The sequence below is a fragment of the Ranitomeya variabilis genome, chromosome 1, assembly GCF_051348905.1.
Source record: "Ranitomeya variabilis isolate aRanVar5 chromosome 1, aRanVar5.hap1, whole genome shotgun sequence".
Taxonomy (NCBI): Eukaryota; Metazoa; Chordata; class Amphibia; order Anura; family Dendrobatidae; genus Ranitomeya; species Ranitomeya variabilis.
In genome coordinates this window covers 1,064,161,875-1,064,186,973 of record NC_135232.1, presented here as the reverse complement: position 1 = coordinate 1,064,186,973, position 25,099 = coordinate 1,064,161,875, and positions in this window count along the sequence as shown.

Here is a 25,099-nt window from a genome sequence, read left to right as displayed (position 1 = left end):
TATATACACTTGTAAGCTGTGTATAAGGACGATATGAGATTGCTGGCAGCTGCATATGATATACTGAGGCACCGGTAAAACGGTTGGCATCTGTTTATTTGCAAGATTCTGTTTTCACAAATGCAGCTGTGCTATATAGAAAAGCAGAAATAATGGTGACTGACAAGTCACAGAACTTCAGCAGACGTGTTGCTATGCCATTGAGCATGATCACATTTTTGAGTATTTTGCATTTTTCTTTATGCCTGTGACATAGCAGTAAGTGTAATCTGTTAGATAAAATGCAGGTACGACACAAGGGGATAAGACAGAAGGAAGCTAAAACTTCTGTGCAGTACAGATATACATACAATAAAAAAATCTGGATTGAATATTCCCATAATACAACATAAAAAAAACCAAACTGTTTGCTTCTGATTTCAAAAAAGGACTCCACTGGATTACAGTCATATCCTACCCAATGATAAGTTTCTACAGTGCATGCCCCATGGAAGTCTATGTTTGCTTTATTACTGCATTGTATAGGGAAATGTGAGTGCATAAGGCCTGTCTTGCACTTTCTCCCCTATGACAATAATCCTGAAGTATAATGTAGAGCCAATGGGAATTTCAGAATTGCTCACTTTCTACGAGCGGCGCTACCGGGCGGAGATCATAGCAATGCAGCAGTGACAAACATAGAGGTCTGCTGGAGAGAGACCTCTGGTTGTCATGACAACCCATCGGTGACCCGTGATCACATGACGGGGTCACCGATGGGCAGGATTTCCGGCGCGCTTGTTAAATTCCGCTGTCAGAAATTGACAGCCGCATTTAACTAGTTAACAGTGGATAGCGATTCCACCCGCGGCTGTTGCAGGCACATGTCAGCTGTATATATCAGCTGACATGTGCCCGGAAAGGTGAGAGCTCAGTGCCGGAGCCCACACCAAACAGTGGGAGTCCGACATTGGCGTACTATTACGCCCGATGTCAGAAAGGGGTTTACATTAAAACACTTATACTCACTCCCATTCCAGTGGTGTTGGCACTCGCTCTCCTGGGGCTCACAAGAGGTTGTTATGTTACACACTGGCCATCTACTGCACACAGCCATCACACACTGATCGTATACCACAAACAGCCCTCGCACACTGGCCATCTACTGTACTCAGCCTCACACACTGGCCATCTACTGCATGCAGCCTTCACACAGTGGCCATCTACCACACCCAGCTATCACATACTGGTCGTCTACCCCACCCTGTCCTCACATACTGGCCATCTACCACACCCGGCCCTCACACACTGACCATATACCGCACACAGCCCTCCCGCACTAGCCATATAGCACACACAGCCCTAACAATGATTTTCTAATGCACACAGCCATCACACACTGGCCCTCTACCTCACACAGCCCTCACACACTGGCCATCTATGGCACGCAGCACTCACACACTGGCCATCTACCACACCCAGCCCTCATATACCGACCATCTACCGCACCCAGCCCTCATATACCGACCATCTACCGCACACAGCCCTCATATACTGACCATCTACCGCACCCAGCCCTCAAACACTGGCTGTCTACCACACCCAACTCTCACACACTGGTGATCTACAGCACACAGCCCTCACACACTGGCTGTCTAGTGCACTCAGCCCTCCCACACTGACCATCTTCCACACCCAGCCATCTCACCCTGGCCCTCTACCGCAGCCAGGCCTCAGATATTGGCCATCTACTACACACAGCCCTCATACACTGGCCGCAGGTACAGACTGGGACTGAAATTCAGCCCTGGCATTTGCAATCACAAAGGTCTATGTTGCCCCTGTTTCCAAGCACCAGATGGTGATATATTACTAATATTACCCTGGATGGAGGAAAGCAATATTTACTACAAGATCAATATTTTTAATGATACCTGTGGCCTGCTGGAGTAAGTGATGGAGTCAGCAACTTTGTGCTCTGTCACAACTCTTAACAGTATGAGTGTCTTGAGAACACTGATTCTGTTAACAATGTAGCAGGGAAGGCAGCCCACGACAAGAGAGGCCCTTCTGGCATTTGCCAGAATTGCCAGATGGCCAGTCCGGCCCTGGAGCAACCTCAACTGAAGCACAGAGACAACATGAACTGAATGATTTAGTTAGAGATTTGGATCTGTCCAAGACTAAGACTGAGCTCTTAAATTGCAGTCCACAGCAGTGGAATCTTCTAGCGGGCGATGTTGGGATTTCTTTGTTCCGCAACCCTGATAAAGATCTTGTCCAATACTTCTTCATGGAGGGTGATCTTGTGGCATGCAACAACATCAACAGTTTAATGAAAGCTCTGAAGAGAAGTCATAATCCAGAGGAATGGAGGCTGTCCATCGATTTATCCATAACAAGCTTAAAAGCCGTCTTGCTGCATAATGGCAATGCGCTACCTTCAATTCTTTTTGTTATGCAGTTGGGTTATAACAACATGAAACAGCTGTAGAGGTTCATGAACTAGGAACAACATTTGTGGCCCCTCTGTGGTGACTTAAAGGTAGTCACCCTCTTACTGCTGCTGTTTGTGAGAGTGGGATAGTGGTGCAATAGAATATCACTACAATAAAAGAGACTGGTCTCCGACATTCACTTCAGCCAGGGAGTAAATATGTCCTGCATCCAGCACTTATGACCCACATAAGATTTTGTTACCACCATTGTTGGGCCTAATGAAGAACTTTGTAAAGGAAATGGATAAAAATGCAAAACCATTCAAGTATCTCATTGATAAATTTCCAAAGTTGAGTGAAGCAAAGATAAATGAAGAAGCTATTATTGGACCTTAGCTTTGTAAGCTTCCTCAAGATGAGGAGTTTCTCCATTTGTTGCAGAGCAAGGAAAAGGCTGCATGGGAAGCATTTGAATTAGTAGTAACTACTTTCTTGGGAAACTCAAGACTAGATAACTATGAAAAATTGGTGGAAAATTCCTTAAAACATAAGAATCTTGGCTGTAGCACGATCTTAAAGATTAATTTTTTACATTCACATCTAGACTTTTTCCATCAATCTGCGGTGACAGATTTCACCAAGATATTGCCGCTATGGAGAAAAGATATCAAGGAAAATGGAATCCATCAATGCTTGCAGATTATTGTTGGACAATTGTAAGAGATGATCCAATGCAAAAGTACAAGAGACAAGCAAAAAAGAGTTGTCCCTGAATGATTAACCATTTTTGTAGGGCAATTTCTGTAACTGTTTATAATTCACAATAGTGTTTAGACAGGTTTTAGTTATTTGAATTGTGGCGAAGTTTCCTCTAAATAAATATCAGGAAATTGTTATAAAAAAATATTCTGCATCTTTATGTTTGCAAAAATAATAGTGTTTCAAAGTGCTGAAATGTTTATGCATTAATTATGTGTAGCAGTAAAAGGATCTTTGATATCATAGAAACAAGAGGCAACTAAAAATTTTCCTTGTCAGATTTCAATTCAGGACGTCAAAATCATTAAGAAATGGCTCATTGGAACTTCCGGGAGGCGGAGCTTAGGAATGGCCGCTTTTTACTAGAGCTCCTGGACCGAGGGCGCAGAATATCTCTTATAGCGCCGGATTCTCTTACTGGATCCAGGATAGGGACCGGACAAGGGACACTCGTTGAAGTCCCGGCTCTCCGGATTCCTCGGGAGTCACTAGGTGCAATCGGCACTACATACCCCATATCTTATAGCAGGCGGCACCGCTCCTTCCCAGGGACCAGAGACCGGAGGTGGTGAAAAATACCGGAGGAGAGGAGGCGATCTGCGCACAGCGGTACTGACCTTCGCCAGGAGAAAGGGTGCAGAGATCACCGGTGAGGATCCGAGGCGCCCCGGGAGGATAAGCGGCGTCACAGGCGTGCAGGAAGATCTGCGCGGGAAGAGGAGGTGAGCCGGCGCCATCTTGTCAAACAGAGTGCCGGCTCTCACTGCATGTCACACACTGCTGGAAGGGAGAGGAGAGCCAGGCTGCTGCTGCCGTCGCTGTGAAAGGGTAAGCGACACAGGAGACACTTACCACCCAGGCACTGGGGAGGTGGGAGACGGCTGTAAAATCCAGATTGGCTATCTACACTGCAGGCAATATCGGAGACTTACTGGAGACTGTGATGCTAGGGTGGTGGAGGGAGTGTGGTGTCCCTGATCCCAGATAAACATAACAAAGGCCGGGGTGTGAAGTGTGGGGAGAGACATTTATACAACCTTGTGGAAAGCACACCTGGTATCGGCAACAGTCTGCTGGGAAATCTGCATAATAGCACAGCTGGGGCTCTATACTGGCTCAAGTCACAGCCTTATGTTGTCTGGAGTGTACATGCAACATCTTTGTGAAAGGCACCTTTATTTCTCCTGGCACAATTATTGCAAAGTCTTAAGTGAAAGCCTACTCAGGGCTATAACCTAAAAGATAGCCAAATCTATCCCCAGATGTAATCAATACGTATAACGTTATCACTGACAACTTTACTAACTACCTTAGGCATCCATCTCATCATGGACAAATTCGTGGGTAAAAATGCCAAGTCTGGCAGAAGCTCTACACGTAATCAGGCAGGCACATCTCCTGTGTCACAAAAAGCCGATATCAATACAGAAAGCCCACAGTCCATAGCAACTGCTATTATAGAACGGCTGATGCCTGAGATAGACAATCGCTTGGCAGCTTTTCAAACTTCATTGGACACAATAGTTTCACAAGTCAACACCCAGGGCGCACGCATAGCAGAAGTGGAACAAAGAATATCGGACCTGGAGGACTCTACCATGATCCTCAAAGACAAACTTGAGGACAAAGAAAAGGTTATTTCAGATCTTCTGGACAAAGTAGATGACCTTGAAAATAGGTCTCGCCGCAATAATTTGAGACTTATAGGCCTCCCAGAGTCTATTCCCCCTTCGGAGCTGGTAAAAATTACATCGGAGTGGCTGCCTAGAGCTCTTGGAGTGTTGCCAACTTCGGGGGTGATTGCTGTCGAGAGAGCACATAGGCTGGGACCCCCGAGGGGAGGAGAGGGCGACAGACCACGTCCAGTTATCTTCAAGGTTCTGGACTTTCAAGATAAAGGTCGCATCTTGGCAGCATATAGGAAACAACGCACCTTGCTGTATGAGAACCACAAACTACTTTTGTTCCAAGATTACTCGGCCATAATGGCGGCCAAACGTAAAGCCTTCAACCCTGCTTGTAAAATTTTGGTAGATAAAAACATTCGCTTTAGCCTGCAATATCCCTCGATTCTACGTTTTGTCATGGAGGGTAAAAATAGGTCCTTCAGTGACCCGGGAAAGGCTCTAGAATTTCTTCGGGAAACATCACGGGCTCATTCTAACTCTGACAGGTCCTGAATTAGAAGAGCTGCTTTAATTTGTCATTATTAAGTGATGTCGTGTTTATGCCAATACTCTTTTGCCCTTAGGTGGCATGTTTATTTTTTGTGTTATGCTCACTCTTGGGTTGAGTACGTCTGTTCTAGTTATAAAGTTTAATTGGGGGGGGGAATTGGGGGGTGGGGAGTTGGGAGGGGGGGAGAGGCTCTGCTTGCGCATACTTAATTCTCAGGTTCAGGGAGGTCTCGCGCTCACTCGCTGGGATGGGTGGGGATCTCACTTACAACTTCTGCAGGTGGGTCTGGTGGTCACCCGAAAAGGGATAGGTTAATGACTGACCAGGCAGGCACTAAAGATACCACTGTCCGCTCCTTACATTGGTGCTCATGGAATGTCAATGGACTGAACTCCCCAGTTAAGAGGAAAAAGGTCCTAAATTTTTTACAAAAACAAAATTTTCACATCATTTTCCTGCAAGAAACACATTGGGTCAGGGGCAATCACCCCTCTCTGTTAAGTAGAAAATACACACTTTGTGCTGAGGCTTCTTACACAAAAAAGCAGCGAGGGGTGGCTATACTGATATATAATGGCCTCAGTTACGAGATACTTGACACCCTAGAAGATCCTCAGGGAAGATTCCTCTTGGTTAAAATTGTGATTGAGGGTATGTGTTTTAGTTTGGTTAACATTTATGCCCCAAACACGCCGGAGATTCAGTTTCAGGTCAAACTGAGAGAGAGGTTGGCGGGATGGGACACGTCAAAGGTGGTCATGGGAGGTGACTTCAATGAGGTAGCAGACATCTCCATGGATAGATCCAACCCTAAAGATACTCATAGACCGGTGCAGGGGAGTAGTATTCAATCATTAATAGATCACTTTGACTTGATTGACATATGGAGACTACAACACCCCTTGGAGAGGGACTATTCTCACTACTCCCATGTCCATGATTCACACGCCAGGATTGATTGCTGGTTGCTACATGAGTCACTGGTGCCCCTAGTAACACAGTCTAATATACAAACTATTCACATTTCAGATCATGCCCCGGTGACGTTCCATTCCAAATTAACATCTCCAATCCACCAGGAGAGGAGGTGGCGTTTCCCCTCTTACCTATACCATTCAGATGATTTTAAAAAGTATCTGCAGATGTCTTGGGGTGAATATAAGAACGATAATCAAATCCACTGTGATAACGCACATCTGTTTTGGATGGCCTCTAAGGCCGTGCTGAGGGGTAAAATTATCTCTTATGTCAGCCATAAAAGGAAAGAAATTATGAAAAGAGCATTGGATTCACAAAAATCAGTAACCCAAGCCTACAAAGATTTTAAACTAAATAATAACCCACTGACAAAAGAAAGATTTTTGAGGGCAAAGGAGGAGGCGGATACCCTGGCCCATGAGATGGCTATGTTCAACTTGGACTATCAAAAACAAAAATATTTTAAATGGGGTAACAGACCAGGGAAAGTTTTGGCATCTCTTACAAGACCTTATAGGAAAGCGACGAAAATATATAAAATACAACAACGCAACGGTCAAACTTTAACTAATAATGATGAGATAGTGGATGAATTCCGTTCCTTTTTTGGCGAGTTATATAGGTCAGAGGCGGGAGGAGGAGGAGGGAGTGAGGAATTCCTTAAAAACCACCTTGCTCCGACGCTCACGGAGGGAGAGAGGGAAACCATTAACTCCCCTATTACACCCTCAGAAGTTTTACAGACTTTAACTAAACTCAAACTTTCTAAAGCACCAGGCCCAGATGGGTTCAGCAATGAACATTTTAAGATCCTAGGAACACATATAGCTCCTCATTTGAGTGAGCTATTTAACAAGATAGTTGAATCTGGCCACTTACCAGACCGGTTTAACGAGGCGGTGGTTATTGTTCTCCCAAAACCAGGTAAAGACCACACTCAAGTTGAAGGGTATAGACCTATCTCGTTATTAAATTCGGACTTTAAAATTTTTACAAAAATCTTGGCGGATAGGCTACAGAAAATAATCCCAAATCTGATCTCGCTACAACAAACTGGCTTCATCCATGGAAAATCCATCACATATAATATTAGGACGGCTTTGAGTGCAATATCTTATAGTAGAGTACACAAAAGGATGAAAACTATTGTGGTTAGCCTTGACGCTGACAAGGCGTTCGATAGGGTAGCATGGGACTACCTATACGATCTGCTATCTTTCCGAGAGTTCGGTCCATGGTTTTGTGAAGCTGTCAAATCAATTTACAGACAGCCAATGTCCAGGATGTCTGTGAACAATGTTTTATCTAGACCCTTTGAGATTCAGCGGGGAACACGCCAGGGTTGCCCTCTGTCCCCACTTTTATTTAACATAGCACTAGACCCCCTCTTAAGAACACTACAGAATGAGGCAGCTTTCGAAGGGGTGAAGGTGGGAGCTACATCCATAAAGATCTCAGCCTTTGCTGACGATGTCCTTTTATTTATTGCCAACCCAGAAAAAGCAATCCCGGCCATTATGCAAATTCTAGAGAGCTTCGGCAGATGTTCTGGATTTAGGGTCAACCATAGTAAATCCGAGGCCCTGGCGGTTTTTAGATCTGGGAGGCTGAGTGATCCCTCATTCCCGTTCCACTGGTGTCAGGATTCTATCAAGTACTTGGGGATTCGGTTACCTGCGGACCCATCTATTTTATATAAAGCTAATTATAAACCACTAATCTCCTCTATAGTTGACCTTCTCCATTCATGGAAGCACTTCACATTGTCGTTTTCTGGTAGATGCCATTTAATCAAAATGATAGTGTTTCCTAAATTGCTATATGCTTTTCAGACGTTGCCCCTTCTCCTGACTCGATCGGATCTGGATCTATTGAACCTAAACTTTCGTAAATTCATCTGGGGGGTTGGAGGTAGATCACGCATTAGTCTGGCAAGATTACAGGCGACGAAATTGGAGGGTGGTGTTAATTTTCCTGACTTGGGAAGATATAATTTAGCGGCTAATCTTAGATATGCCATTGATTGGATTAGGGGTGTCTCACACTTTGCAAATGTTGAACTTGAGCAACAACTTTTCCCACATATTTTGTTACCGGCTCTGTTACACCTAAGTGGGGAGGATCTCCCAATGGGAATACATGAACACCCATCACTTTGGCAAACATTGCAAACTTGGAGACGTTGTAGAAAAATTTGCAATTTAAAAATGATCTGTCCCCCTTCCAGCCCTTTTTGGGAAATCCGAGGTTTTTGAGGGGCTCCGCACCATCTTTTTATAAGCTTTTGGCATCCCAGGGTTGTGGGCAGGCAGTGGATCTTATGGATCTTAATTTCTCAATATTATCCTTTGATATGGCGTCACAACGATTCCCACTATTTAGCAATAGACCATTCTTATTTCTCCAGGCGCGCAGCTTGGTACAGAAATGTCTGTCGGTGGGGGGTGGGGAGGAGGGAAAAATTAATCTAGATGGGTTTATTCGTAATGCAAAATCCAACCCGGCTTCTATAAGTAACATTTATTAATTATTACGTAGAAGGTGGGTGGGGGAAGGGAAAACTACGGGAGTGGCGAGATGGCTGAGAGACATGCCATGCTTGGAGGTGAGGGACCTCTTTGAGGCTACTATGTCACAGAGAAAGACTCTGCCATATAGCAGCTACACGGATATGGCACTTTTAATATTACACAGAGCCTACATTACACCTTACTTGAAGTCTAGGATGTCCCCCGCCAATGTCTATGTGTGTTCTAAATGCAAATCTCGTAACACTGACCTATACCATCACTTATGGAGCTGCCCGCAAATTCTGGGACTATGGAGCGAGGTACACAAAGAATTACAGGAAATTTGCAGAGTAAATTTCACGCTTACTCCACAATGGGCCATTTTTAATATCTTAGATGAGACTTCTCACAAATTACCAAAACACATTAAGGCAACACTAATGATTTGGGCTTCGGCGACCAGGAAGAGCATTCTGCACCAGTGGTTAAGCCCCTTAATTCCTTCACTTCCTTTCATTCGCACTAAAATCCAGTTCATATTCAGAATGGAGTGGTTGGACGCACTGACTAATAGAGAGAGGCAGGCGGGTAAATTCTTTTCCACGTGGGCTACATTTATTCCATCGCTTCCTATAGAAACTAGGGAGAAACTGAGAGCACATTTTGAAAACACCCAATGGTATTTACTTCAGAGGATTGGTGGTAACTCACCAGTTTCAGGAGATACTTCATAGATCAAGCGTAAGCAGAGTATGGGGGTTTATATTTTGAATTATGTAGGGGGGGGGAAGGTTTTGAGGGTACTTTATTATTTAACAATGTTATATCTTTGTAATATCATTGGAATGGTATAATATGTATTGTATTGGAAAATTTTAATAAACAGATTTTCAAAAAAAAAAAAGAAATGGCTCATTTCCTAACTCAACCTGACAACTTTGAAAATATGTAGAAAAGAGTAATTTAATTTCTGGAATGATAGTTTTTCCCCAGGCGCTGTGCTCTAAGTTGATAGAGAAAATATTCCATCACCTTATTTAATGAGTTCAGCTAGCCTCAGTAGGATATATCTTTCTTTTTCGCTTCATTGGGGGACACAGGTAACCATGGGTGTATGCTGCTGTCTCTAGGAGGCTGACACTATGCAAATAAAGAAAAGTAACTCCTCCTCGGCAGTATACACCCTCCGACAGCCACCAGGCAACTTTTGCTTAGTGTCTGTAGGAGGCGGACCTGGATCTAACACCAGATCTGCTTTATCTTTCCTTTACAGGGTTTTGTGTGTTTATTAATCATTTTCCCTTTCTATTTCAGATCTCTTCTCTGGGTAACAGGGTGCAGTTTTCTCACCCTGTTTTCCCTACATTATGCGGCCAAGAGAGCACTGTGGTATCACCCGCATCGCACCCTCTCGGACCCGCTGGGCAGGACTTCGTCCTCTGTCACCCCTATGGGTGTTCAGGGTGACCTTTTCGGTGGCCAGTCCTTGCCCGTTTCCCCTCCTCATCCCTCTCTTCAGAGTGGGCTGAGAGGAAGACGGTGGTCACCTGCGGTGACCTCCCCCTTTTCAAAGGGTTGACGCCATCTTCTGCGCCATGTAGTGGCGTGGGAAGGAGGATCCCCCTCTTCCAGGACCCTGCGTACCCTTCAAGGGCTCCTGACCTGATCCTCGGCTACAGGGACGGCTTTTCATTCAGGTACCAGATTTTCTTTCCTCTCGCCCGCCCTCTAGCCAGCCGCAGCATTCCCTCTTCTGCAGCACTCGCCGCCGCTACCTTTTACCCTTCGGATGCCATTTATTCAAATTTTGCACCTGTTTACCGTAGCGTGCGCTTTTCTCTGCCTCTCTCCTTGGCAGACTTCATTCTGGTAAGCCACGTCCCCTCCTCGGCTTTCCCAGTCCGTCTCTCTTCAGCGCTGGGCACGCCTCCTCCAGAGCCCAGTGCTGGCATTGGTCGCATTCGGGCGGGCTACGCCTCCTTTCTGCAACAACCTATCAAGCCGCCGGTTTCACTTGCGGCCGGCCACGCCCCCTTTTTCCGGCTCGCTCTATTCACGTGCCTGTTTTCAGCACCGCGCTTCTCTGGTGGGATATCTCCATCACGTCGCGTGGCCAAGAGGACCTCTTCTAAGTGGGGGACACAGGTTCCTGCACTGCCGCTGCACCTGGTGTCTGGTAGGCTTTACTGTTTTCCCCCGGCCTGTACTCCCCTAAGAAGCATTGCCTGCTGGCATCCTGCTTCAGGTATCATTCACTCTCTACCCATGCCCAACCCTGCAGGGGCCCCCGGCTATATCCCCACGGTAATTCCCTACGCTTGTGCACGCTGTAAGAAAAAGTCCCCTTTCTGTCCATCCTGCAGTCCTTCCACTATGTCCGTACCTCAGGAAGTCCCTAATACTCGGGATGAGTGCACTCCCCCTCCCCGAAGTGGGCTGTGTTGCTATGTCTCAGTCAGTGTCTGACTTGACTGAAGTGTCCCAGTCCCTGGTTCAGGTCCTGGAATGTATTCCGCTTCTAACTACTGCCACCAGTGCCACGAACGCCTGTCATGGCGATTCGCTCGCACCTGACCAAGACCCTCACAGGGGTAGACTTGAGAAAAGATCCAGGAAGAGGACTCTGTCTAGATCCTCATCAAGTTCATCGGATCACACTGGTTCAGCCGGAATACCCCTCCCTACCCATTCCCCCTCCTCGCAGGCGGGGGTCGGATCAGATTTAGTTTCTCAGTCGGAGTCTGACTCGGATGCAGATCAGACCTCCGGGACGGAGGATATGGTAGATAGCCTTATTTCGGCTTTTATTCAAACACTTGAGCTTAAGGAGGAAGAGGCAACCTCTCAGGACATCACCGTTTCATTCAAGCGGATGAAACGTCCCTCTAGAGTTTTTCCCTACCTCAAAGAATTTGAGAACACCACCTCTAGATACTGGGAACATCCCGGTAAGCGCTTTCCGGGAAGGAAGCGTCTGGACACTTTATACCCTTTTGATTCAGACCTTGTCAACAAATGATCCGAATCACCTAAAGTAGATCCACCTGTGTCTAGATTATCCTCGCAGACTGTGTTGTCCATCCCTGACGCAGCGTCTCTAAAGGACCCCACGGACAGGCAAATTGAGACTTTAACCAAATCAGCATTTGAAGCTTCTGGCGCCTTTCTCTGTCCTAATTTTGCCTCTTCTTGGGTGGCGAAAACTGTTTCGGCCTGGGCTAAGATCCTGCGTAGAGGCATTGTAGCTTCGGCTCCTGCAGAGGAGCTAGCAGATTTAGCGGATCAGATTGCACACGCAGGAAAATACCTCTTAAATGCATCTCTGGATGCGGCCGCTTGCTCCACAATGGCTAACAGCAACATCACTGCCATTCGCCGAATTCTTTGGCTGAAGGCGTGGAACGCAGACCCCACTTCTAAAAAATCCCTCACTAGTCTGCCTTTCCAGGGCTCCAGGCTCTTTAGCACACAGCTGGACCAAATGATCTCTGACGCCACTGGTGGTAAGAGTACTTCTCTACCTCAATCTAAGCCTAGGCGTCCCTTCAATAGGAAGGGACCCCAGTCTTTTCGCCCCTTTCGCTCCTTCACCTCTGGTGGTGAATCTCAACAGGACCGGTCTACCACCCAAGGGGAACGTAAGAATTCTGTCTTCAGGCCTACCCCTCACTGGAGAGCTAAAAGCCGCTCCTCTAAGCCCTCCGGATCTCACGGCCATAGATTTTCTTCAAAATGATGGGTCACCCCCACCTGGAAATCTTTCCAGGATGGGAGGCAGACTTCTTCTGTTCACAGAGGCCTGGTTATCGGTGGTCGACGACGCCTGGGTCAGAAGGATCGTCACTTCAGGCTACAAAGTAGAATTTTCTTCGCCCCCAGGAAGACGTTTTGTCCTGTCTCGTCCACCCAAACGGCCCTCCCATGTCCCAGGGCTTCTCTAGGCCGTCGCTTCACTCCTCGCCTCAGGAGTAATCATCCCAGTTACTTACCACGAGCGGTTTTCGTGTTTTTTCTCAAATCTGTTCGTAGTTCCAAAGAAAGATGGCACTCTCCGCCCAATTTTAGACCTCAAGCAGCTGAACTGTCACCTCCAGATTCGGCACTTCAAGATGGAGTCTCTGCACTCGGTGATCGCATCCATGGAGCCGGGAGAATTTCTCTGTTCGATGGACATCCAGGATGTGTACCTACACATTCCTGTTTGTATACAGCATCAGAGGTTCCTTCGTTTTGCGATCCAAGAGCAACGTTATCAATTCACAGCTCTCCCATTCGGCCCGGTGTCCGCTCCCAGGGTCTTTACGAAGGTATTGGCGGCGGTCATGGCCATCCTTTGATCGAAGGGGATTCTTATAATCCCCTATCTCGACGACCTACTGGTCAAGGGTCCGTCTCGCCGGGACTGCTCCCAGAGTCTCCAGATCGCTCTGGACACGCTAGTCCATCTTGGTTGGATAATCAAGTTCTCCTTGATTCCAACCCAACGCCTAGAATTTCTGGGCATGGAATTCGACATCATTCAAGCCAAGGTCTTCCTCCCAAAGGAGAAGTTCATGTCCCTTCTGCAGGGCATCAGGGCTCTGAAGTGCTCTACCTCTACGGCTCGACATGAGGGTTCTAGGAAAGATGGTAGCTTCCATGGAAGCAGTACCAGATGCTCAATTTCACTCTTGCCCTCTCCAGCTGGCCCTTCTGTCCGCTTGGGACAGGAGCCCTCTTTTCCTTAGACCATCCAGTTCATCTCCCTCTCAATGTGAGGCAATCTCTCACTTGGTGGACGCTGTCCACCTCCATTCTTCGAGGGAGGTCATTTCTCCCCCTCCGCTGGCAGGTCATCACCACCAACGCCAGTTTCCAGGGGTGGGGTGCGGTCTTTCTCCATCTCACGGCTCACGGCTGCTGGAATGTTCAAGAGACACGTCTCCCGATCAATCTCTTGGAGATCAGGGCAATCTTCCTGGCCCTTCTCCGCTGGCAGTCCCTCCTCATGGGAAAACCGGTCCGCATTCAGTCGGAGAACGCCACAGCTGTGGCTTACATAAACCACCAGGGAGGGACTCGCAGCAAGCAGGTCATGAGCGAGGTGGCAAAGATTCTACGGTGGGCAGAGAACCACGTTCCCTCCATATCTGCCGTCCACATCCCAGGGGTGGACAATTGGGAAGCCGACTTCCTCAGCTGCTAGGGGCTCGTGTCGGGCGAGTAGGTTATTCTCCCCGCTGTTTTTGACCAAATCTGTCAAAGGTGGGGCGTTCCAGATGGCCTCCCGAACAAACCACAAGGTTCCCCAGTACGTCTCCAGGTCTCGGGATCCGATGGCTGTCGGTTGCGACGCTCTCGTGATCTCGTGGGCCCAATTTCAGATGCCTTATGTGTTTCCGCCTCTTCCCTTGATTCCAAGGATCGTAAAAAAGATAAAGTCAGAGGGGGTTCCCGTTCTCTTAGTAGCTCCAGATTGGCCTCAGAGGGCCTGGTATGCAGAGCTAGTGAAGATGCTATCGGACGTTCCCTGGAGACTCCCAGACCGTCTGGATCTTCTATCGCAAGGGCGCCTCTTCCAACCGAATTCTCGGTCTCTGAATTTAATGGTATGGCCGTTGAGGCCGCGGTCCTGAAGGACGCAGGCTTTTCCCACAGCATCATACAAACCATGATAAAAGCTAAGAAACCGGCATCTTTGCGTATCTACCATAGATGCTGGAAGGCCTTTTTCTGCTGACAACAGTTTGTTCCCTATGGTCTTTTCCCTTCCTTCAGTGCTTGGTTTCCTCCAAGCGGGTCTCGATTCAGGCCTCTCCCTAAGTACCTTGAAGGGTCAGGTTTCCGCTGTGTCCATCCTCTTTCAAAGAGAACTGGCCTCCCTTCCCCAGGTGAAGACCTTCCTTCAAGGTGTCGCCCATATAGCGCCTCCTTACCATCCTCCGGTTGAGCCTTGGGATCTCAACCTCGTACTCGGCGCCTTCCAGAGTGCGCCCTTTGAACATATTCAGGACATTTCCCTTTCTCTTCTTTCCTGGAAAGTGGCCTTCTTGGTCGCCATCACCTCAATTAGGAGAGTTTCCGAGCTGGCGGCGTTGTCCTGCAGTTCTCCCTTCCTACTTCTACACCAGGATAAAGTGGTCCTGCGGCCGGTTCCTTCCTTTTTTCCAAAGGTAGTTTCGGCTTTTCACATCAATGAGGACATCCTTCCTTCCTTGTGCCTTTCCCCAGTTCACCCTTTGGAGAAATCTCTTCACAAGCTGGATTTGGTCAGGGCTATCCAAATCTATCTTTCCAGAACTGCTTCTTTTCGCCAGTCTGATCCTCTGTTTGTCGTCTCGGAAGGTCGTCGGAACTGGCTCCCCACCTCCAAATCCACAATTACTCGTTGGATCCGTTCAGCGGTTCTGGAGGCATATCTTGTCCATGACAAACAGCCTACTCCAGGGGTGAGGGCTCACTCTACCCAGGCTGTGGGACCTTCCTGGGCAGTTCGCCACCAAGCTTCGGCCTCACAGGTTTGCAAGGCCGCGACGTGGTCGTCCATTCACACCTTTGTAAAGTTCTACAAGGTGCACACTCAGGCTTCTGCTGATGCAGGGCTGGGTAGGAATATTCTGCAGGCGGCGGTTTCTCACCGGCCGACCCGAGTCTCCTTCTCTCTGCATATTATCCCCTCCCTTGGGACTGCTTTTGGATGTCCCATGGTTGCCTGTGTCCCCCAATGAAAAAGAAAGATGGATTTTTGGTTCTTACCGTAAAATCTCTTTCTTGGAGCCTTCATTTGGGGACACAGCACCCTCCCTTTATGTTGTACCGTGTTGGCCAACATGTCGTTGTTTTGGGTTGGTACATAGGATGAGTTTGTTTATACTTGCTTCTACTACTGCTTTTGCACCAACTGAGTTGCCTGGTGCCTGTCGGAGGGTGTATACTGCCGGGGAGGAGTTGCTTTTCTTTATTTGCATAGTGTCAGCCTCCTAGCGACAGCAGCATATACCCATGGTTACCTGTGTCCCCCAATGAAGGCTCCAAGAAATTGATTTTACGGTAAGAACCAAAAATCCCTCTTTCTCTATCACTTCATTGAGAGGCAAAGGAAAAAATGGGATGTATGCTGCTGACACTATGAGGCTGACAATATGCAAAAAAAAGCTCTTCCTCAGCAGTGTGCACCCACCAACTGGCATGAAGCACATCAGTTTTAGCTTAGTGTCGGTAAAAGGCAGACATGGCGTTGCACTCAGTCCCCTTTCTACCTTTTAGTTGCTTTTTGTTACTTTTATTAATGATTTCCCTTTTTCTTTCAGATACAGCTTGTGAGGGCTGCAGAGTGTAGTTGTGTCACTCTGATCGCCCACGTAGAGACTGAGAGCACAGTGTGGGGTTGCGTCACTACTGTATCCCCGGTGTTTGCGGCTCCCCGGCGGACGGTCCTAGCCACCAATCTCCTGCCCGCTCATGCCCCAGAGCCAGAAAAGTATAATAGAAACCAGTCACAAATTCTGTATTTTTCATCCACTCCTGGTTTTGGCTTACAAATACTGATGTAAAATACTGACCAAATACTGAACGTGTCCTAATAATCTTTTTGCTCACTTAAAGCGAACCTGTCAGCAGGAATTTGCTCAGTGACCTACAGACAGTGTCAGGTTGGTGCTGTTGTGGGGTTAGAAAAGAAATGGCGCCGGCGCCGGCTCCTGTGCAAAAATTTTGCTCCATCAAAATGTCGCTGGTGGCGCCTGGGCAGTAGCATTGGCAATAGAAACTACCGTACAGGCGCCGCTGCCTGTACCATTTTGATGAAGGCAAAAATTTTTTTTGCTCCACAATAGTATATTCATAAAGCATAAATGGATATAGGCATGTATCATGCTACTGCGCAGGCGTCGACACCATTTTGACGATGTTACTTTTTTCTCTAACCCCACAATACTATATTCATTATGTAAAATAGGGGACAGGTGAGTGAAGGATCAATAAACTGTCATAAGCCATACAGATGAATATGTAATCAGGGCACCACATAAAGCCATCCTCCACAGGCCGCCCCGGAGCACGAGCATATTATTAATTAAAAACTGAAAATTAAGATTACAGAACAACCACAAGATGGATTTCATCAACCAAGGTAACATTTTAATGAGTATAACGGCGCCAACCTGACACTGTCTGTAGGTTACTGAGCACAATCCTGGTGACAGGAGGGCATTGTTTGTGACACATTTATTTTTTAGTTTGAAATGCCGGATGATATTCCATGTTAACTATTATAAGGAGGGAGTACCAGATCTAAAGTGTACTTACCAGTCTTTGTAATTCTCCTCTGTTCATGACATTTATCATCCATTCTACAGTTACCCAGCATGTTACTTGGCACTACAGACCAACCTTATTTGGGTCACACAAGAGCATTTTTGGTATTGGGTCAGGGATATTATACATTGGCAGTAGATCTACAACAACTTCAGAATGGATATGCACCCCAAATTAAAGTGATTGCAGTAGTGCAAAATGGGTTAAAGTGAGTGCCAAAATGGGTCATATTTGTTGTCCAGGTTTAAAAAAAACCCAAAAACTAACTAAGAATAGGGAATGGGATAAAATAAAATAGCTGCTACACACCCGGTATATTCACTGTTCTGGTTCTCCCATTGGTCTTTGTTTCTTGTTCTGCTGTGATGATGTGTTGACCATATACAAGTAACCACTGCAGTAAATCTCTCTCCTCTGCAGTAATACACGTGTGTGAACATATCACGTCTACATTACTCTGCTTTTAGGCATGTGACCGCTGCAGCCAATCAGTCCCCACTGCAGTCAATCAGTCCCCACTGCAGTCATATTGATAAACCTGCTGCTAAGACCTCATTCAAGTGTCCATTTTTTTCCTATTAGTTCTTCACGTTCTTTGGTGTAGATCATGTCACAGATAGATCATGTAACCTATAAGTCTATGGTGCTTTTCTCATGTCAGAGGTTTTTTTGCTGACCATGTATTTGCAAACAAATCCAAGAAGTATCGTTTCTCCTTGCGGAGAGTGACATGTTAAGAAGATGGGCGGCACCAGACCAAGACCAGCCATCAGACCAGGCCGCCCTGCATGTGAGTATAATTACAGGTCTTTATCATGTCTTGCAGGTCGGGCTGGGGGCAGATATACAACATTATAGAACACTGTATATCAGCCCTGAAAGGTGGTGGTCTTATCTTATATCGGCCAAACCTGGTGACAGGTTCGCTTTAAGTAAAAAAAAATCAGGAAGAGGCACCTTACAGTATAAGGCATGGTCTACTACGCTCTGTCACATTTACATTTTAGTGTTTCATTTCCATGATCTCACCATTATTTGCATACTTTCTTTTGCTTTCTCTTTCTTTATGTATTTCCTAGTCAGTCATCTTTTCTTTTATTCTGAAATTTCCATTTGTCATATTGGCTCCTCTTATGCAATCTGCCTGATTGTAGCCGGCTTTGTACTCTTTGATATGCAATGAAGATAATTGTTTTTAAAATAGGAATCACTAACTGCAGAAGTGCTAATAATTCCTGAACATGCACCTTGGAGATAATAATAATAATTTTATTTCTATAGCGCCAACATATTCCGCAGCACTTTATATTACAGGGAAGACTTGTACTGACAATAAAGACATAACAGAATGACACATAACTCAACAGAACCAAAGAGAAGTGAGGGCCCTGCTCCCGAGAGCTTACAATCCATGAGAAATAGGGTAAATGGTAAAAAAGAGCTTATATTGTAAGGTCCAGCCATCAATATAATAACTAGGATGTTCACATAACGCTGCATGAACCGGTCACCAGCCAGTATGTGTACAGTACAGACACAGAGGGCTATTAAGTGCATGAAGGGAGTGGAATAGATTATACGAGGGACCAGATTTGGAGGAAAATCTACAGTCGTGGGTTACCCATTCTTGCCTAATCAATGCTTGGAGCCTAACCATCTGCTTTCTGAGCATTGACCAAAGGTTCTAAATGGGACTGAGATCTGGGGAGTTTTCTGGTCATGGACCCAAAATTTAACTGTTTAGTTCATCAAGCCAATAAGTATCACTTTTGCCTAGTGAGATGACCTCCATGTTTGAGAAAGCCTTATTCATCACCAAATTGCTCCTGGATCACTGGGAGTTGTTGTTTTTTGGATATTTAGATACCACATAAAGGCTCTCAGGATGCTTTACTGTCATTACAAAGGACTCATATTAACGCTCAACTTTTCTTCTCAGGTTAATCATTATTCCAGATGTCCCCAAACAGTCTGAAAGGGAATATATCAGAAAAAATATCTTTACCCCAATTTTCAGCCATCCAATTCCTGTACTACAAAGTTATTGTCTCTGATGAAGCCCCCTTCAGACTCTTTGGGACATCAGGAAGAATAGTTATCCAGAGAAGAAAAGGTGAGCGCTACCATGAGTCCTGAGACTATTCATGTGTGTGACTGGGTTTCATCCTAGGGAGAGGGCTCATGCACAATTTTGGCTAGTAGTCCATGAGCCGGGCCAGATATCGGTACCACCCGGAGTGACTAATTTTCTTTGGTATTTTTAGGTAGATGCATGTCTGTAGTTTATTTTTTGATATGATAGCCCTTACATATACGTAGCTTATTAACCCCTTCAGCCCTAGGCCTATTTGTACCCAAGTGCCTAAGCCAATCTGACCTGTGCCACTTCATGGGCTAATAACTTTGGAACGCTTTCACCTATCCAAGCCATTCTGAGATTGTTTTCTCGTGACATATTGTACTTCACGTCAGTGCTAAATGGGAGTCAATATATTTTACCTTTCTATATAAAAAAATGCTAAATATTCGGAAATTTTGGAAAAATCGGCAATTTTTTAACTTTGAAATTCTCTGCTTTTTACAAAAATACTGATACCCCCCATAATAGTTATTAATTTACACTCCCCACATGTTTACTTCATATTGGCATCATTTTGAAAATGAAACCTTATTGTTTTACGACGTAATAGGGCTTATAGTTTTATGCGCAATTTTTCACATTTACAGCAAAACCCACTTTTCAAAGGACCAAGTCACTTCTGAAGTCACTTTAAGGGGCTTACATAACAGAAACCACCCATAAATTACCCCATTTTGCAAACTACACCCCTCAAGCTGTTCAAAACTCATTTTTAAAAACTGTTAACCCTTTAGGTGTTCCACAGGAATTTTAGCATGAGCCAAGAACCAAATATGACGATATCGGTACCACCCGGAGTGACTAGATGTAGTATTTGTAACAAAATTTAATCCAAGTTATGTAAATACACACTGAACATGTCATGTGCATATATATATATATATATATATATATATATATATATATATATATATATATATATATATATATATATATATATATGTTACTCCATAATATCTTCAACATCGGACTCTGAATCTGACTGTTGTTCTACTGGCTCGTCTTCAGTACCCTTGTTCTGGCATGTCTGTAATCTGCACATGTCTGTGCACTTCAGGCCATTGCTGAGGCAAGTACACTGAGGAAGTTCACATGACCGCACTCACTTGCAGGACAGTAGCTGTATAATAGCTTCTGGTGCTGGTGCCCCTTGCATCCACTTGACAACAAGCTTTCCGTCGTTATCTATCATCCAACCGCAGTCTGTTGGGTTTGCAACCCATGGCTGGCTCTGCAGACTTCTCCTCCAGATCGCAGCCTGGTAGTTTGCACGCAGTGCATGCATGAAAAGGCAGTCCTGGCAAGGAGGGAGTTGACTTGACTCTACCACTCCACGTCTGGCACAGAACAGCTGATAACGGAGCCTGTTTACCTCAGTTGTTTGGGTAGTTGGCAGGTACATGTGGCAGGTGATTTCCTGTAACTTCTCAAAAAGTTCGGTAGACACTTCCCATGAACGACCAACTTCCTGAAAGGCATCCTGGTATGTCTTGTTCATCTTCAACTGCTTGAGTGTCGTCATCTTCCCACGGCCAGCGAATGCACTGACGGTGTCACAGCCTGTAAATGCATGCATACCAATCAATGAATCACATACGCTGCCTCCCAATGTTCGGCTCAGAGTGGTGATATCCAGGAATCTTGTCCGGTTCTGTGTACCGCATTTCTGGAACAGGTGGGATGGGATTTTGTGGCACATGCCCAGACACAGGACCATGACATCAGTATCCTCCGAAGTGATGATGACCGACTTGTAACCAGATTCTGCTGCATGAAGAGCATGGAGAAGGAGGCGTGTGTCTGCTTCTTCTTGATTTGACTTAAGGTCAGCAGCCTCTTCCCACTGTTCTTTGGTGATCTTAAAGCAGAGCTGCTCACATGTGACATACAGCTCCTTCTCCTCAAGCTTCTCCCTGTGGTGTTTCGCCTTCCATTCTTCTACCAGAAACTTTATGAGACTTGCCTTGTTGGAGGAACTACTTAGAAGCTTTTTCCACTGCTGGATGTTGTGCCCATGTTGAATGTTCTTGAAATGGATCCCTGTGCCTTCATATCTGTTGACTCTTTCTGTATCTTTGATGGATGTCTCCTTGTAGACGTCAAAGACAATATCAATGTGCTTGCTCTTAGCACCCTCATGGATAGCGCGACTCATTGCTGTGCCTGCTAGCTGGCCAAATGTTGCATTGTTTCCCTTCAGTTTCTGAACCAGGCTCATCCCATCAATGATGGTTGCAGAGGGCTCGGGGATCACTTCTGCAGGACGAGCATTCCTCTCCAACTCCCTTGCGAGGGCAGCCTTGTTGGTCTTGCGGATAGACCCATCACCATTGGCAAGTGCCCATGGCAATGGACCCAGGGGATGAGTCAAGACATCACTCATTTGTAGCTTTCTGTTCTCAGCTACAAGTATCATCTGGCCAAATAGGTTTCTGTCAGCCTTCAAAATTACCTCCTTGCCAAGACCTTGTCTGCGTGTCTTCATTTGGATGTTAGAGAACGTAGGCAGTACTTCTGGGTTTGGGAACAATTTAGTCCTTATATACAAGAAGAGTTCTTCAAGGGCCTCTTTCTCTGCCTCTTCGTAGCGTACTTCCTCGCTTTCGACCTGATTTTCAGCTGCACTAGACCTACAGGCCACTTGGGAATCATCTTTTGTGAATAGTTTGTAGCACGACTTGTGGTAGTGCCCCTCTGCAGCAACAAGGTCTCTGCTAAGTAAACCAAGTATTCTCTGTGTGCCTTTCCTTATCGCTGCTCTGCGGATCGTCTCATCTGCTCGTAGCTCAACACACTGGACAATTGGCTCCCTTGTTTGTTTTCCTTTTAGGTACTTGCTTGACTTCTCACAGAAGATACATACTTTGGCATACACCCTGCTATCACTGGGGGCACCCCTCGGTAGCTTCCTCATGGAGATTTTGCTTGCTGTTTCGACATTGACACCCTTGCCAAGGATAGAATCCAGTGACTTCTTCATTGTAAAGATACTACGACATTTACGGTGATATTGTATGTGTGGTATTTCTCCTTCTTCAAGGCCCTTAGCTGCTACCAGGACTGATTCATGCTGCCTGATCTCTGCAGCCCTAAGCAATGTTTTCCAGGAGTCCAAATCCTTAAGGGACGCCAGATCATCGCTGTCATCATTAGAGCAGTGTATGATACAGTCGATCCGTGATTTCTTCCTTGCTGGTACTTCCATCATGCCGTTAGATAGTCAGTAAACACCTGCAAACACAAAGAAAAACATTAAAATTTTATTTACCGTATTTCCTGGCGTATAAGACGACTTTTTAGCCATGAAAAACATGGCTCCAAGAGGGCGGTTGTCTTATACGCCGAATACAGCCGCCGGGGGGAAAGGCCGCCGCGCAGGGAAGGAGGAGGCAGGGGCCCACCTTCATGAGGCGCTCGTTCTTAGAGCTGGGAGCGCTGGTGCTAGGTGACTGTTCCCCCTCTCTCCACAAGTTCCTTACCAGCAGCAGCACACAGTACAGGACTACAGGACCTGTGGTGATGTCACGGCCATGTGATCAGTCACAAGCCTGGGAGGTGTCAGCCTCTACAGAGGGAGATAGGAGCTCTGCAGAGAAGACCGGAGAGTCCTGTTCAGCACAGAACGTGTATGTGTCAGTGTGTGTGCGTGTGTTGGGGCACCTCAGGGTGTCTTCAAATGTGACATAGCCCCCTAGATTTCTTCCAGTAAAATTTGCACTCCAAAAGTCATTTGGCGCTCCTTCCCTTCCGAGGCCTGCCGTTCCCCAATACTGCAGTGTACGACAACATATCGGGTGTTGTTGTGTTCGGGAGAGATTGGTGAACAAATAGTGGGGTGCATTTTTTGCTGGTACACCTCTTAAAAATAAAAAAATGAGCCTAAAATGACACCTTCATGTAAAAAATGCACTTTTTCCATTTTCTCAACCAAGTGTTTCCAACTACTGTGAAACACTGGTTGGGTCAAAGTGGTCACTATACCCCCTAAAAGATTCCTTGGGGGTGTAGTTTCCAAAATAGGGTCACTTTTTGGGGTTTCCACTGTGGGGGTACCTCAGGCAGCCTTCAAATGTGACATGGCCCCCTAGATTTCTTCCAGTGAATCCGCCACCCAAAAACCACATAGCGCTCCTTCCGTGTTGAGCTGTGCTGTGTGCCCATACTTTAGTTTACGAGTACATGTGGGGTGTTTCTATAAACTGCAGAATTAGGGTAACCAAGTTTGGGTTTGCCGTTAACCCTTGCTAGGTTGCAGGTAAAATTGGATTACAATGTAATATCTGGAAAAAAAATGAAATTTTGAAATTTCGCCTTCATTCTGCTAAAATTCCTGTGGAACACCTAAAGGGTTAACAGTTTTTAAAAATGAGTTTTGAACAGCTTGAGGGGTGTAGTTTGCAAAATGGGGTAATTTATGGGTGGTTTCTGTTATGTAAGCCCCTTAAAGTGACTTCAGAAGTGACTTGGTCCTTTGAAAAGTGGGTTTTGCTGTAAATGTGAAAAATTGCGCATAAAACTATAAGCCCTATTACGTCGTAAAACAATAAGGTTTCATTTTCAAAATGATGCCAATATGAAGTAAACATGTGGGGAGTGTAAATTAATAACTATTATGGGGGGTATCAGTATTTTTGTAAAAAGCAGAGAATTTCAAAGTTAAAAAATTGCCGATTTTTCCAAAATTTCCGAATATTTAGCATTTTTTTATATAGAAAGGTAAAATATATTGACTCCCATTTAGCACTGACGTGAAGTACAATATGTCACAAGAAAACAATCTCAGAATGGCTTGGATAGGTGAAAGCGTTCCAAAGTTATTAGCCCATGAAGTGGCACAGGTCAGATTGGCTTAGGCACTTGGGTACAAATAGGCCTAGGGCTGAAGGGGTTAATAAGCTACGTATATGTAAGGGCTATCATATCAAAAAATAAACTACAGACATGCATCTACCTAAAAATACCAAAGAGAATTAGTCACTCCGCTTGGTACCGATATCGTCAAATTTGGTTCTTGGCTCATGGACTATAGGAACGCTGACATAACTCAGTGGCTCAGTGAGCTAAAGGTTGACATTTTAGTCTATGGCCTGGAAACTCCCCAGATCTAAATCTCATTGAGAACCCATGATCAGTCCTCAAAAAGCGGGAGGACAAGCAAAACACAGAAACTGATATAATCTCCAAGCACTGATTAGACAAGAATGGGTGATGATCATCAGTCAGAATTTGGCCCAGAAACTGATATCCAGCTGCCAGGGAGAAGTATGCAGAGGTCTTGAATAATAAGGGTCAACACTGCAAATATTGAGTCTTTCCATAAACTTGATGTACTTGTCAATAAAAGTGTGAAAACTTGTGAAATACTGATGTGTACTTAAGTAACCATAGAAGTATCTGACTATAGATCTAAAAACATCTCAAAACTTTTGGCTACGACTGTATGTTGAAGTTAGGCAAATTATAAAGTAAGCTGCAACATTAAGTGATTCTCATTTTTATGAATGTTTTAATTCTATTTACAGTACCTACGTGGTTTAAGCAGCAGTTTGTGCTCCGGAGCTGTTTTTGTACGGTTCCTGGTGGCAGGAAGTTGCCACCATTTTTGTCAGCTGTCACGGATGATACATAGAGCTTTATAACCACACACCCTGCTCTTTACTCCATACAGCTCTTTATCTTCTCAGGTATAGTGCACAACTGTTGTCATAGAGAAGACAAATATAAAAAAGGTTGTTTAAGTGTGTTTATCACACAAAACTTAACACTATCCTCTCAATATGATAGCTACCCCTAAGTGCTGATTTCAAATCTGGTTTGCTTAG